The 16,324-nt window shown below is 45.2% G+C and overlaps 1 non-coding gene and 1 pseudogene across 1 annotated transcript; both read left to right on the forward strand.

Annotated features, from left to right (window-relative positions):
• The first annotated feature begins 575 nt into the window (after positions 1–575).
• LOC102534101 (uncharacterized) lies at positions 576–5,181 on the forward strand (annotated as a pseudogene).
• An 8,736-nt stretch (positions 5,182–13,917) lies between these two features.
• Positions 13,918–13,990, forward strand: TRNAA-UGC (transfer RNA alanine (anticodon UGC)). Its single transcript has one exon. It is a non-coding gene; the product is annotated as a tRNA-Ala (tRNA).
• The last annotated feature ends 2,334 nt before the right edge of the window (positions 13,991–16,324 follow it).

Genomic DNA, 16,324 nt, shown 5'->3' on the forward strand with positions numbered 1-16,324 from the left:
TGTACACGACACGTTCATAATAGCTTGCTGATAATAGTCCAAAACTAAAAAAGCAATCCAAATGCCCATCAGCAGTAGAATGGATAAGTTGTGGAATATTCATGCAGTGGAATATTATACAGCAATGAAATAGAATTAACTACTCTTTGAAGCCACATTATGAATGAATCTCACAGACATGATATTGTGCAAAAGTAGATGGAACTTCCCTATGCTCTCTTTTCTCATCTGTCAACCGAATAACAAGGATTCAAAGGACGAGAAGAGCGTGGAGCCACACAATAAAGCTTGGGGAACCCCGAATGATGATGTGAAAGCTTACCTGCCCAGGAACACCCACTTTGCATTATGAATGAAAATAACTTTTCATGTTAAGTCACCGAGACTTTGGAGTAAATCTATTGCATCGCTCAGCATTACTTCTCCTCGGTGGGATGTAGGACAATACATTTAAGTGATAACAGGTAGTACCATCAGAATGTGCTCGAGAAGCTCCTTAGAAGGAGAAGCCACCAGGGCTGGTGTTGTCAGGAAAGGTCTTTTCCCATCTGCAAGAGCTGGAAGTCAAGTGGAGGATGGGGCTTGGGTCCCTCAAAGGAGAAATCCTTCCAGGTAGGGGCAGGGGCTGGGGCCTGATGTTGATGGAGGACAGATGGGGAGCAGCCTTTGCAGGTACCCTTGTCACCCAGTGCAGGATCTGGGAACAGAAGGGTCACTAGCCCGTCTCTCCTCAGCAGATCCTCAGCCCTTGCTTTGAAATGACGTATGTGCTCAGCCTACACATTCAAGGCAGTTTCAAGTGAGATGTATGTAATTCCTTTCCTCTGACAACATGTTCCACTGTGTTCTGTTTCATAATTATCTGCTTTCAGGAAAATTTATGGAGCCTGATGAATAGCTTAACATTTCTTTCTTTGAACTCCCAGATGTTCTGAGCAGATTCCAACTTCCAGCCCATGTTCCCAGCCCTTCACCAGAGCTGTCTGCTAATTTTCTAATCCTCCCCGGGACATTCCTATTTCCTGGGGAGAAATAAGAAAACAACAGTGCTTTGCTAAGAGTGGTGTGCTTCAGCCCTGAGGCCTGGAATCTCCATTTCAGGAAAAATGTTCACAAGGGTATAAAAGCTCTAAAAGGAAAGGGGCCTGTGAGTTTCCTGGGAAAGAATTTGAGACCCCACGATGAGGATGTGCTGTAGAATTTCGCTGCCTTTCTCAGGATGGGGCTGTCTAGGAAGTTCATTCTGATTAAAAAAATATATCACAGTGGAGATGTGTGTGTGAGTGGGTGTGTGAAACAGATCTGAGAAAAAGACAGGCAAAAGCAAAGAAAGTGGAGGAGATTAGGAGAGAGGTCAAAGGCAAATAGTTCTCTTTCCTTCCAAAAAATCTCTTCTGGGCACTTGAATTTTTTTATGATGGGAATGTTCAAAAAATGCAAAAGTAGAGAAAACAGAGTAATGAACTACTGGGTACCTCTCATTCCGATTTCAACAACTATCAACATTTGTCACCTATCTGCTCCCCTCCTTTCTTTGCACTAGAGCTGGGATTGGCCAACTCCAACCCCCAGGGGCCAAATCGACTTGCCTCCTGTTTTTGTAAATAAAGTTTTATTGGAACACAGCCATGCCCATTCATTTGTGTATCGTCTGTACCTGCTTTTGCATCATACCAGCAAGGATGGGCAGTCATGACAGAAATCGTGTGACCCACAATGCCTAAAATAGTTTCTATCTGGCCTCTCACAGAAAACTTTTGCCAACTCTACAGTAAAGTATTTTAAAGTGAATACTAGACTGCATGTCATTTCCTCTCTAAATGCTTCAGTATGAATCTCTAACAGGTAAGAGATTTATTAAAGCCATATACATAATAGAATTATCATATCTAACAAAATTAATAATGCCTTAATTTCCTCTAATACCCAATCTGTGTTGAAAATTCGTGTTATCTTAAAAAAATGTCTTTTTACTATTGACTTTTTCATATCATGATCTAAATAAGATTCACACATTGCATTTGGTTGATACGTCTTTTAAGTATCTCTTAATCCATTGTCAGTTTTTCCTTACACTCCTCTCTTGCCTTCTTCTAATCACGTTTATTTGTTGAAGAAATTAGACTGTTTGTCCTATAAAATCCCCACAGTCTGTATATGGCTGGTTACAACCTCACCACATCATGTGATATGACCACAGTGCATTTCTGTGTCAGCTTTGGGCTGTCCTCCAGTTTCCAGACCTGCCCGGGCATCGCAGTCTGACCTCCAGCAGTGGACCTACTGCTCTGAGGGTTAGTTAGCACATGCCTCCTTACTTTGGTGAAGCTGCTTTTTCAGTCCATTTGGGATCTTATAATGAAATACTGCAGACTAGGTGGATTATAATCAGCAGAAAGTTATTTCTCATGGTTCTGGAGGCAGGAAGTCCAAGATCAGGGGGCTGACATGGTCATATTTGGGTGAGAGCCCTCCTCTTGGTTCGTATCTGATGCCTTCTTGCTGTGTTCTCCTGTGGAGGCAGCAGGCGAGGGGTCTCTGTGGGATCTCTTGTATAAGGCACTAATTGCATTCATGAAGGCTCCATATTCATGACTAGAGCAAAGGCCCACCTCCTAATACTAAACTCTTTGGGGGTTAGGATCACAACATATGAATCTTGAGGAGACACATTCAGACCACAGCAGCTGCCCATCACAGCTCTCTGGTTACAGCTGGAGAGGTGGGCATGAGACCCATGCCAGCCAGTTAGAGCCCTTCCCTGGGAAGTTCTTCTCTTCCTTAGCATTGCCAAACTGGCCTGATCTCAGCCTAGAGCTGCCTGTAGCCATGCTGTCCAGCCCACTAGTGAAGTCTGGATCGCTAAAGGGTAGGGAGAATCCTGTAGTACTCTGGTGGGGGATGTGGATAATGGGGGAGGCTATGTATGTGTGGGGGCAAGAGGTATATGGGAAATCTCTGTACCTTCTTTTTAATTTGGCTGTGAGCCTAAAATGGCCCTAAAAATTTCTTTTTAATTATCAGCAGAAAAAATATCAATGAACACAAATAAAGCCAAGCAGCTGATGTTAACTGGCTTCAGTTAACATCAAAATGGACCCCAGGCGCAGTAGTCTTTGGATCTGTGTCCCCAGCTAGTGGTGGCCAAGAGCTGGGCGAGTATTTGGCTGATGCAGTTCTGACAGCTCTGGTCATGATGAAGTTCTGGTTTGTTGAATTCGTGTTCAGTCGCATCCGGATATTAATGTTTGAGCAAAATTTAAAAAATCACCACGGAAACCAGGAAGCAACGCTCCTATTTGGGGAACCAACTAATGGAAAGTATTATAAAATAAGAAACACAGCTGACGCTTCAGCAGCGGGATTTGTGGCATCTCTCCCACATTAGACAGTTAATGTCCACCCTGTTTGGTACCACGTAGCAGTACTTTCAGCCTTTGGAATTTGAAACTGCATAACTGTTGGAGAAGTTTAAAAAGGAGAAAAATAATGATTTCCCGAGTCATTAAAGAGTTTGCAGAGCTGGAGCCATGGGAAGCAGAGTGATGGAAATGAAAGGCGGGGCAGCACCAGGGAGAGTCTATGCTGGCGTCAGGACCCGTGGGTTTGAATTTCAGTTCTGCTATTCACTCAGTGTCTTTTCACAAGACACTTCACTTCTCTGAGTCTTACTTTCCTCATCTGGAAGTTGAGAGGGTTGCCCTAGATTAATCATTGGTTGCCCAGCCAGGAGTCTGAAGCCAAGAGAAATGTGGTGTGGTGAAGGTTATGGTACCAGCTTCCACACGGTTTGTACACATGGTGCAGCCCACATGCAGTGCTCCGTTGGGAGAGGCAGCTTGTACACTCATGGACATGGAATCATCTGCAAAGGAGGCAGACTTTTGAATGTGCTCACAGTGCACCACTCTGGGTATATATCCCGAGGCGCTGAAAGCAGAGGCTGGAGCTAATGATATTCACACCCATGTTCATAGCAGCATTATTAACAAACGGCCAAGAGGAGGAAGCCGCCCAAACATCTATCAACAGATGGACAGAGAAACAAAATGTTTGATTCAGCCATAAAAAGTAAGGGATTTTTGATATACACTAAAACTTGGATGGGCCTGGAAAAATTATGCCAGAAAAAAATAAGCCAGATACAGAGAGGCAAATATTGTAGGATTCCATTTATATGACGTTTCAAGAACAGGCCAATTCATGGAGACAGAAAGCAGAACAGAGGTCACCAGGGGCTGGGGGGAAGGCAGAAGGAAGAATCACTGTTAATAGGTATAGAGTTTTTGTTGGAGGTAATGAAAAAATTTTAAGTATGGGAAGTTCTGGTGTCTGAGTGATTCCCTGGGCTCAGCAAAGGGACCAAGTTTCCGGAGCCCTAAAGACAAGGGGAAACACCCCAAAATATGAACTTCTTTCCCCTCTACCTTCATTGGCCAAGCAGCTGCCGAGAACAAAGGCCGAATCTCCTGATACCTGGCAGACAAATGTAGTATTGCCTCAGAAACTGGTTGCTTCTCTGAGGTGCCCACGAGTGTATTTAGAGAGAAGCTTCAGGAACAAGCCGAGGAGCAGCTGTTCTTCTGTGAGACTGGGGAGGTTCTTCGAAAGAATCTGGATGCCATCAAGGAAGCAATGGTTCAGGCAGAGGAAATGGCTGCTGAGATGACCAGGAAGCTGGAGAAATAGGAGAAGTGCTTGAAGAAGGAAGACAGACAGCTTCTGCCACGGCCCTCACATCTTCAGAAGACCGCAGTGGTGTTCCGGGGGAGCGCGAGGGGATGGGTGAGAGACCCAGAAAAAAGAAAAACCAAGAGCCCCAGGAGGCTCCTCAGGAGAATGGGATGGAATACGCATCCTTCTCTTTCTCCGAAACCAAGAAAAAGAAATCCTCTTCCAGGGAGGAGCTGGTTAGTAGTGATCTTGAACAGGCAGTTGGCAGTGAAATCTTCCCAAGAGGAAAAAATCCTTTCCCAAAGAGGAACAGTTAGTGTCTGGCCCTGAAGAGTCAGAAACAAGGGTGTCCCCAAGAAAAAGAGGAAATTCTCTTCCAAGGAGGAGCCGCTCAGCAGTGGACCTGAAGGGGCTGCTGGCAGCAAGGACAGCAGCTCCAAGAAGAAGAAAAAGTTCCAAAACCTACCCCAGGAAGATGGGAATGGACAACTCCCTCGGGGGGAGTAACCCATGGAGAACTCTCCCAGCCCATCCCCTACACTCCAGGAAAAGCAGATTCACAAGAGTCAAGGAGAGAATAAAGAATTTTAGGTAAAGAGAGTGACGATGGTTACACAACATTGGGAATATATTTAATTGTTTACTTACAAATGTTTAAAAAGATAAATGTGTTATGGCTATTTTACCATGACAAAAAGAAATGGTTTTTAGTGAGTTGCTTTGTATGCTTCTGTTAAAAACTTTTTTTTTTTTTGGCAAATAAATCAGCCCTCTGTAAAGTCAAGAGGAAGGTGAGAAAATGGAAAGGGAGGGAGGTGCTTAGGGATGAAGTCCAACTGGAAATCATGACGACTGAAATGTTTGACGGTGTGTGTGCTGGCGCTTGTGTGGCTTTGGGGAGATGTGAGGAGGACATGGATTTAAGAAACAGCAGAGAAATTCAGAGAGGCAAGAGGGAGCCAACGGCCGAACGCAGGGGGCAACTTTTCCCCCAGCGGGATCGCTGTCTCCAGACTCCTGAAGTCACACAGATGCCCAGTTTGCTCAGTGGCTGTGGCTGGGTAAAACTTGTCATTATCCTCCTCCCTGGGAAGTTTACTGACTGTCCTTCCAGAGCTTTTCTGCTTTTACCAGCTATGTCGGGTTTTCAGATGGGCACATTTCTTCCATCCATAAGAGTCTGAACAGAGGGTGGTGACCCCCCTTTTCTGCTTAGCGCTACCATTGCTCCCATGGCCTCTGAGACTTAGTTCCCATCTGTAGTACGCAGGTCACACTCACCATTACCTTGGAGAGCAGTAATTCCTCGACTGTGCACCGTGCTCCACAGTTTAGAGAACACTCTGGAAGGCTGCCCCCCGGAAAATCAGGTCCATGGAGGCAGGCATTCCTTTCTGTTTTGCTCTCAGCAGCATTCCCAGCCCAGGGAGCAGAGGTGCCACACAGCAGACGCACTGTCAATATTGCGGGGTACGTGGCTGCGTGTGGTCTCTGGGCAATGCTGGGAGGTATTTTTCTCCTCATCTTACAGATGAGAAAACTGAGAATCAGCAAGACTGAGTAACTGACCCAGCGATCTGGATTAACACAGGTGGTCTCACTCCAAATGCAGTGAATAAGAAGCACAGCAACTAAATGCTACAGTTTTCAAACTCCCATGAAGGTGCATGAAGCGAATATTTTGAGCCCTTTGGATGCTGCTGCTTTTTCCTGTTATTCTCCTCCCTCCCATTTTTTCTTACTTCCGGTTTTCCTTCCCTTTCCCATATCAGCTTCACTCTTTTTCTTACCAGCATCCAGCTCTTTGCTCTTCCAGCTGTGTGAGGATACCCTTGTGGGGCCCTACTCTCCCCTCCAAATTGCTTGTTGGAGAATTCCTTCCAACCACTCAGGTTCTCCCCCCGGAGTCCCAGCCCACACAGCCTGTTCTGTCCTAACAGCTTCCCAGCGATTCTGTTGTTCCCCTTTATAGAACAGGGCTGGCTTCTGCCTGGCTGGCGTGCTGGTCAAAGTGTATTAAAGTGTTTGTTACATGGGGCAGAATTTCAGGCTCTTGCGGTCTTTCTTCTCCATATAGGACTCCAAGTCCTTGCTTAAAACTCCCTCTGTGTTTACCAGCAATGACACACACTTATGTCATGAGCTTCCTAATATGATGCCCTGAAAAGGGCACAGCACCATCTTTGCAGTATTCCTGCCCCAAATACATAAATGATGAGGAAGAATCAGACAGACCGCATTTGAGGAGCATGCCATAATGTGACTGGCCTGTGCTCTTCCAAAACGTCAAGGTTGTGAAAGATGAGGAAAGCCTGAGGAACTGTCCTAAATTGAAAGAGACCAAAGGGATGTGGCAAGTGAATGCAGCTGTGATCCTGGTTTGGGTGCTGGACCTATAAGCAAGGTAATTGGCACAGTCAGTGAAATCTGAATGGGGTCTGTGGATTAGACGGTGTTATTGAATCAGTGTCAATTTCCTAATTGTCATGGTTGTACTGCGGTTATGCTGGAGCACGTCCTTGAACTTGGGAAACACACGCTCAAGTACTAAGTAAGGAACACTCGCCCTGCCTTTGAAAGCAGGATAACAGCAAAGTGGGTGAGAGGATGGGCTTTCAAATACCACCTACCTGACTTCCATCGCAGGCCAAGCCTCAGTCTCTTCATCTGTTCAGTGGAGCTAATACTGTACCTGCTTCAGAGGATATTTTAAGAATTCAATGAGATGATGTTGGTAAAGAGGTTACCCTGGTGCCTGGCGTGTGGCAAGCCCTTCATAACCTCTAGCCATCTTTACTGTCTGCACGTGTTGCAAGGGGGTGAAGAACTTTAACTGTACAGAACACTTTTTTCCCAGCTTTGTGGCTGGGACCCTCCCAGCTTCCCTCCTGGCCGATCTGCTTTGAGAACATGTCAGCATCATCATGGGCACAGTTGCCCTGGCAAATAGCTACTAGTCAGAATGATTTTCTTTGGCCTGAATTCAGATTCCCGAGTCAGAGTGTTGTAGTCTGAAGGAAAGCTTTGGCCCGGAGCCTTTGCTTCACAATCTGGGCTTCCCTTCCCTGGTGTCAGCATCCTGGGGCCAGCTTCTATCTCTTCCTGAACAGCCTGGGGCTTGGTTGAATTTCCTCTCAGCCTCCAGAGGGCATGACTCTGGATCCGGAGGTGGCCCATCTAAATGTCCTCATTTCAGAAGTTCTGGAAAGCAGCCAGGTACTCCCGGACAGTGGCTTCTTCCCAAAAGATGGCCATCAGTCTTCCTCAAAGGTGGGCAGGCCAGACCCCTGGGGGCCTGGCGTGTAGCTCCTGGGAAGGGAAGTGGCATCTCTCTGAGCCGGACATTGGAGGGTGTGGTTTAGGCCCTACTTGGCGTCATCACTTAAAGCACCTGTGCAGGAAGTCACAGAGGGAGGGTGAGCTCAGCTTTTCACAAATTTGATAGCAAAGCCTTCCTTAATTTTACTCTTCACCTACTTTAGAAACGCTATCTATCTTGGTCTTTCAAGTATTGAATCATTTAGACTGAAATGTTCAACTAAGTTGTGAAGCAAAATTATTTCATTATTCATTATCTGAAGATTTCTGTTGGTTGGGAATCCAGACGAACACAGTGAGATGGCTCACCTCTGCCCCGTGATGTCCAGGGCTTCAGATGGCAGGTGTTGAGGAAGGCTGGGGGTCGGAGTCGAGTCATTCAAAGGTGCTTCACTCACATGCCTGGTGATTGACGCTGGCTGCCAGCCCGGAGCTTTGCGGGGGCTGTCTGCAGGAACATCCATATGTGGCTTCTACATGTGGCCTGGGCTTCCTCACAACACTATGGCTTCTTCCCAAAGGCAAGTGTCCAGAGACAAAGAGAGTAGGGTGAAGGCTGTATTGCCTTTTATGACCTGGTGTATTAGTCAGAGTACTTGATAGAAAAAAAAAAAAACCAAGAGGAGATACATGACTGTTGACTCTTGAACAACATGGGTTTGAACTGTACAGGTCCACTTATACAGGGATTTTTTTCAATAGTAAATACAACACTAATATGCCATACTTGATTGGTTGAATCCTCGGATGCAGAACCATGGATACAGAGGAACCTTGGATATGGAGGGCAGATTATAAATTATATACATATTTTCAACTATGCAGAGGATCAGCATCCTTAATCCCTGTGCTGTTCAAGGGTCAGCTATATATATATAATATATAATATATAATATATAATATATAATATATAATATATAATATATAATATATATAAAGAGATTAAATTTTAGGAATTGGTTCATGCAATTATGGAGGCTGCAAGTCCAAAATCTGCAAAGTAGGCCAGTAGACTGGAGACCCAGAGAAGAGCCAAGGCTGCAGTTCAAGTCCAAAAGCCATCTGCTGTAGAATTCCCCCTTGCTTGTGGAAAGTCAGTCTTTTGTTCTATTTGAGTCTTCAACTGATTGGATGAGGCTCACCCACATCATGAAGGGCAGTCTGCTTTACTCATAGTCTACAGACCTAAATGTTAGTCTTATCCTCCCAAACCCTCACAGAAACATCCAGAATAATGTTTTACCAAAGATCTGGGCATTGAGGGGTGAGTATAGTTCAGTGGTAGAGCATGTGCTTAGCGTGCATGATTCAATTCCTAGTACCACCAATAAACAAAAACAAAACAAAACAACAACAACAACAAAAAAACCCCAAATATCTGGGCACTGTGGCCCAGCCAAGTTGACACATAAAATTGTATTTTATGTGTAATTGCACCTGGTTTCAGAATTCACACAGCCTTACCTCTACCACATTCTGTAGGTCAAGGCAGTTACAAAGGTCTAGCCAAATACAAGAGAAGGGAACACAGAACACCACCCACCCCTGACCCCTGCTGCCAACTCAGTGGAGGAGTATCAGTGTCATGCTGTAAGAAGCATATGCATGTGGCATGGGGATATATATTGATGTGGCATCTTTGGAAAATACCATATCACAGATGCAATCTGTAATATAAGGGAAAAGGCAACCAATTTATAATAAAATATTATATCTTTCAAAATACAAGTTCTCGGGTGTGGCTGTGCTCAAAGTTGTAGTAGAGAAGTCAAGTGTCCTGCAGCTGGACACAGCATCACATTGTGTGTGGGCACCGCAGTTGCAGATTGCTCCAGGTATCTCACTTGGGAAACCCAAAAAACACAAATGGAGCTGCTGTGGGCGGTGTGATTATTCCAAAACGGTGAATGCTGTAAAATCCTACACAAGACAAAGAGCAATTTTTCCTCTGTTTACAGGGTAGTTGCATTCCTGGGGGTGGCGGAGGAGTGGGGAATCGGGGCATATAAAAATATGCAAAAATGACTTTACCCATAAACCTGGGTAAAGTGGAGTTAGGTTTCAAGGCTCAAAGCACTATAAATAGTTTTACCTATAAGAATGTCTTGGGATCACTCAAACGTCATGTTGGGTACAGGACAGTTCCTACAGAAGTACCCAGCCCTTTGCAGGAGGGCTTCTGGCATCCTTGATCTCCCCCTACTAAAGGCCAAGAGTGCCTTCTCCAGCACCGAGACCACCAAAACCAGCCCCCACACCTTTCTAAAACTCCTCCTGGAGGGCAGCAGCCACCCTATTGAGAACCAGTGCTGTCAAGGAAGGGAACAGAGAAATTCCAAAAATTCCCTTGGAGAAGGTCTGGGGAGTGTAGAAATGAACCAACCAGTGCCAAAACGGAGAATGGAAGACAAAAAGCCCAATGCCATAGCTGATAGGCGAGACCACCCTGTGTGTGTGTGTGGTGGAGGGGAGGGTCTGTTCTGACCCATCCCAGAGACCCCCACCTGCTTCTCCAGGGATCCAGCACCAGCCAAGACTGGCCACAAAAGAGGCCTTTCCTGCATGTCCACTGTCGTCTGCATCACGGGACCCTAAGCTTATAGGATGTTTCCCAAACTGGGAGTGAAGCAAGGGAAAAAGGAATGGAATAGCCAACAGTGTTTTCTTTTTGATCATTGCACCCTAATAGTTGGGCCTCTCCTTGGTTACCGATGAAAGAAAAATCTTAGGCCTTATTGGGACTAATTGATAAAAATTAGAAACTTAAAGGTGTCCTCATTTTTAAAAAAACAAAGCGTCATTCAGGAACCTCTATGTCATACCTAATATATCTTTTAATTTCCTACCCCTGGGCCTTTGCATCTGTCACCCGCCCTGTTAGAATGTCATCTTCTCTGGAAGCCTGTGTAAAGCCTGTTCACCCTCAGTCCCACCTCCTTCATGAGGTCTGGTGTGCCCAGCCCAGCCCAGCCCAGCCCAGGAGAACGCTTTTCCTCCTCCACACACCTCTGTCTCTCGTGGGCCCATCAGACTCACGGGACTCACTGGACTCTCACATGCTGCGTGTATCTTTCATTAGGCTCTTCTCTCTCACTGGATACTTTTTTAAGGGCAGCAACTCATGCTGATGCCCATGTTTCTGTGCATCTTCCCCCAGCACCTAGTCCAGTGTCTTGATCAAAGGACAAATATTTCAGATGAACTCAACAGGAATGAAACTATCAATTCTGCCACTTGAAAGATCGTGACTTCAGCCTCTTGAGGTCAAACTAAACTAAACATTCGCATCACTGGGAATTAACTGCTGAATTTTCAGAGCTCCGTTCTTCCTGTCAGGGGCTGAACTTTGCTACTTTAAACGATAGGGCATTGATTTTGTTTGAGTGAATGTTGGGAACAGCTGCAGGCGAGGGAAAGCTGCAGAGGTCTGAGCCAGGAAGTTAGGGGCAGGTGAAGAAGGGAGTAAATTCTCCTTGGCCTTAAAGAGGCACAGCCCTGATTCCCTCTCGTGGAGGAGGGCAGTGTGAGAGTTTCTTCAGCTACCTGAAGGGAGTCGTCAAGAATTATCCTCCTCAAATGTTGTGACCTGTTTCCTTGTCACATTTTCATATCTAAATATTCCCATCAATCATTTCAGAGACTCCCAGAGCCCCTGTGTGGAGTTTCTCTGCCCCCCAAGAGGAGAGAACTTTCAGAAATCCACTGAATTACAAGAACTTGTTCATTTTTATTTTTAGCTGATTGGGAGGGTTTGTTGTTGTTGTTGTTGCTTTAAATTTAATCACAGGCCCTGAATCTGCTTTCACAAGAGTGTCTGTGTCCTTGTCTTTGTGACCTTGTTCAATCCTCAAGTTAGGACTCCCCGTATCTCACAGTCTCATAGTGGCCTGAACCCCCCCTACCTGGCATTTGTACAAGTGTGCTTAAAACTCTACTTTTTAATGATCTGTTTAACGTTTCCTTCTCCTGCTGAGCCGCATGCCCCATGAGGGCAAGTGGCCGGGCCTGCCAGGTCCACCACTGTGCTGTTGGTTCTTGGCACAGAGTGTAGCAGGGCTTGGTTACTGTGCACCAAGTGGGAAAATAGTTTGGCAGTTCCTCAAAAAGTTAAATGTAGACTCACCATATGATGCTGCAATTCCACGCCTAGGTATCTACCCAAGGGAATTGAAAACATACGTCTACACAGAAATTTGTCCACAAATGTCCATAGCAGCAATAGTCATAATAGCCCAAAAGTGGAAACACCCAAATGTCTGTCAGCTCATGCATGGATGAATAAAATTGGTCTAGCTATACAGTGGAATAGTATTCAACATAAAAAGCAATGAGGTCCTGTTGCATGCTACAAATGGATTAACTGTGGAAACATCAAGCTAAATGAAATAAGCCAGACACAGAAGGTCACATACTGTTTGAATTCACTTATATTACATGTCCAGAATAGACAAATCCATAAAGACAGAAGGTAGATGAGTGGTTGCTAGTGGGTAGGGGAAGAAGGTGATGGGAAATGACTTTGCATGAGGTTGCTTTTGGTCATGAAGGAAATCCTTTGGAATTAGAGAGTGGTGATGGTTGCACAACACAGGACTATATTTAAAAACATTGAATTGTAAACTTTAAAGTGCTTATTTTATGTTATGTGAATCACATCTCAATTTTTAAAAATATCATCTTAAAATGTACATATCTGTTGAGCAAATGATTCATCCCCAAAAGAAACTCAGGGGGCTCTGGATCAGCTCTAAGCCTGCTGGATTTTCCTGCTAGCTACGGGTCACAAGGAAACCTGATCTCTAAAGGGTGAGATGTTGGCACTCTGTGTGAGAAAAGGGTGTGGCATCGATTTATCTGCGTTTGTGCGTTGGCTGCCAGCTCTCTGGCTGGATATGGTCCATTACTGACATTTTTACTAACTTGAGGAGAGGAAGTTGGAGAGGGAGGCCTTGTCCACTTGTTTCTTGAAACTGATTTCTGGGGTGTGCCAGGTGAACAAAAACATCCTAGATATCGAGGCCAAGTACATCAGCTTAATCAAAGCGGGATGGGGCAGGTGGCAGATACTCAAGGTAGAACTTGGATGTATTTCACTGCAGGCTTTGGAAGCTTACATAAGACGCAAAAGAAAACCAGTTGGGGCCCTGTGGAGTCATGGTTTAGAGCTGTCATGAATCCAGAGAAATGTGCTCTGTCTGTAGTACAAACTCTGGTGGAATGGATGTAGGGCGGGGGACAGACATTCCAAGTGTGAATATTCAGGGGCCCTTCAGTCTGAACAAAGGGAATTTTCAGGGTTTGTTCTTGCAGATGAATTGCCTCTGAATGAAAAGGGAGGGCTGATCCTTTCCAAGGCTATCTCAAAGAGATCCCGAGAAAATTCAAAGTGATAAAAGGAGAAACTGTTTTTGCAGGAGAGACACAAGGCTACACTAATTATTTGCTCTTGTCACCAGGGCTCTGGGAGGTCAAAACTGACCTGCACTTGTGTGCATTTTGAAAGGTTCCTAGTATATTAAAATGGGAAGAAATGCTCCCTCCCCCAGAAAGTTTACTGAGAATTGTGGTCTATTTTAAATATTTACATTTCACAGATTAATACTTTTATCACAGAAAAATAAAGGTAATTACGCTTTTCCAAGATAATGCCAGGGCATATTTTAAATATAAGTATATTACGTGAAGTGTCTACAGGCAGTGATGGAACTCAGATTTAGAGTTCTACCCTGAAGGTCACTTTCTTTCAATCCATCATCTAGAGATAACAACCAGAGCCAGAAGATGGGGCCCCTTGTGAACTGTGAGACCCGAGCCCAGGGCCCTCTACCTCACGCTGACCCCGAAGCAGGCCCCACAGGCCCTGGGAGTCACTGCAGTTCTTGGGTGGGGGGGAGATGATGCAGACTCAAAAGCTGTGTTTGCAGGGGAGGGTGTAGCTCAATGGTAGAGCTCATGCTTTGCATGCGTGAGGTCCTGGGTTCAATCCCCAGTACCTCTGTTAAAAAATGAATAAATAAAATAAATAAACCTAATTACCTCCCCCCCAAAACAACAACAACAGCGAAAGCTGTGTTTGTTTGTAAGCCAGTTCTTGTTCTTATTAAGACCTTTCTCTTCAGCCAAAAAGCAACTTGCTCTTGAGACCTAGTCCCTTTTCTGGCCAGTTCCACATGCTTGTTTGCTGCTGCCCTGCAGTGCCTGGGCATTTCTGTGGGATATGATTTTAGTCAAAAGCAGTAGCCTCTTACATGGGTAAAGGCAGTTGTTATTCGTTTTCCAACTGCAAACAACCAAAGTGCCGAGCAGGGCCGCCCTTCAGCCCTCCTAGGTCTCCCTTGGTGGACTGACTCCTGTGAAGGGTGTCTGTGAGGCCCCATGCATCTCTTTTCCTGCAGCCTTGAATCCAGATGGCCACACCCTCCAGTGACTTGGAATGGCACTGTGAGCCCCAGGACCCATTAGGGACTCATCTTGAGAAATGTGGGCAAGGGAGGTTGGTTTGGCTTCATCAGAGCACCTCTGAACAAGAGTGAGGGGACATACAGGCGTTTTGGGTCACTGTAGAGGGCAAGCTCCCTGAAGGAGGCTCTTGGATGCTAATCTCTGTGTAGGGTACCAATTGTGAACTACCTGGCCGTTCCCCAGTTGTGGCAGTCAGGGAACATTCCAGGACACCTGTCATGTACTGAGTATTAATCAAACATTTGTCATGGCATCATCTTATTTCATCTTTTCCACAACTCAATGATATAGGTACTATTCTCATGCCCATTTCACAGATGAGGAAACCAAGGGTAGAATGACCAAGCAACCTGCCCCAAATCACACAGCTAAGGAGTAGCAGAGCTAGGATCTGAAGACTGGTCCATCTGACTCCAGAGTTCAGGATCTCCGAAGCTTTATTTCTGGGTTTCTGGAGGACTGGCCTTTCCAAACCAACCTTACGTTCCCCAGGGCCTTTATGCTCCACAGGGCTGTGAAAAGAAGGATCCTGCAGTGTGGCTGTGATTGTAAACAACAGGGACACGCAAAGCTCAGAACCTCGGGAGGAAGGAAATCACAAGCCACTCCCAGAAGAGTTGTGAGCAGGGAGGCAAGAGGAGATGTCCGCGCCCTTGTGGAGACAGCCTCCTAACCAGGTCAGCCAAGGTTTCCCTGCAGCCTCTCAACAGGGGCCTGGGGTCCAGCAGAGACAGAAAGAGACTCAGGAATCTTGGAGCAGGAAAGAAGCTTGATGAATATTCACCCTGTCATGTTCCCGATGGGAACTAAGTAAAGCACACCCTGTCTGTGAGCCCAGCCTGGCTCTCCTGGCTTCCACATCTTTTAGAAGATGGGCCACTTTCTGAATTAGGAAGCCAAGGGTCTGAGAGGTGGTGTCATTGACCATGGACAGGAACCCAGCCTCAAGTTCCTTGGGATCTGCCACCTGCTAAAGTAACAGTGGACTATAGATGGGAGGCAGTCTTCAAACCCTCTTAGGATGAATCAATCAGATGTATTTTTGTGAGCATAAGAATTATCGGGGGGCATGTATTAAAAATGACTCCAGTCTGACTGCAGGTCCTGTTGTTGATATACTGTTCTCACTCCTGATCCAAAAAGTCCCCAACCCATTATCACCAACTTTTTGTGAACTAAATGGTGTTTTTTAGATTTGTTTCCTGCGGGTCTGGACCTGTCCAGGTTTTGAGCACACTTTTTAACCACTGCCTCTAGGGGGCAGAAACAAGACACTTGTTCTTTGAGCCTTGAAATGTCCCAGAACTTTAAGGAGAAAGTAAACGTCCAGAAGTGTTTAGAAAGGAAGCAGATCTTACACATGCTTTTCTCACTAGATTGAAATATGATCCAAAATCCTCTAAGGGACAGAAAACTGGTAGGAACACAGACTCTGAATTCAAATAGACGCAAGTTCATGGATCTAATGCATAGTGGCTATAGTTCATAATACTGTATTGTATATTTGAAATTTGCCAAGAGTAGATTTTAAATGTTCTCAACACACACACACACACACACACACACACACACACACACACACACACACACACAGAGTAACTATATGAGGTGATAGATGCCTTAATTAACCTTATTGTGGTAATTATTTCATGATATATATGAGTATCAAACAACTCACTGTACACTCTAAATTTCTACAGTGTTATTCGTTAACTTTATCTCATTAGAGCACAAAAAAAGAAAGAAACAAAAACAAAAACAAACCCAAGTTTACTTCCAGAGTCAGTCACCTACTCTCTTTGTGGCCACAGGAGGCTACTTAAATTCATCAAGTCTCAGTTTCCTGTTCTGTAAGATAGGAATACTACTA

This window comes from Vicugna pacos, chromosome 6, assembly GCF_048564905.1.
Source record: "Vicugna pacos chromosome 6, VicPac4, whole genome shotgun sequence".
In the NCBI taxonomy this organism is placed as follows: domain Eukaryota; kingdom Metazoa; phylum Chordata; class Mammalia; order Artiodactyla; family Camelidae; genus Vicugna; species Vicugna pacos.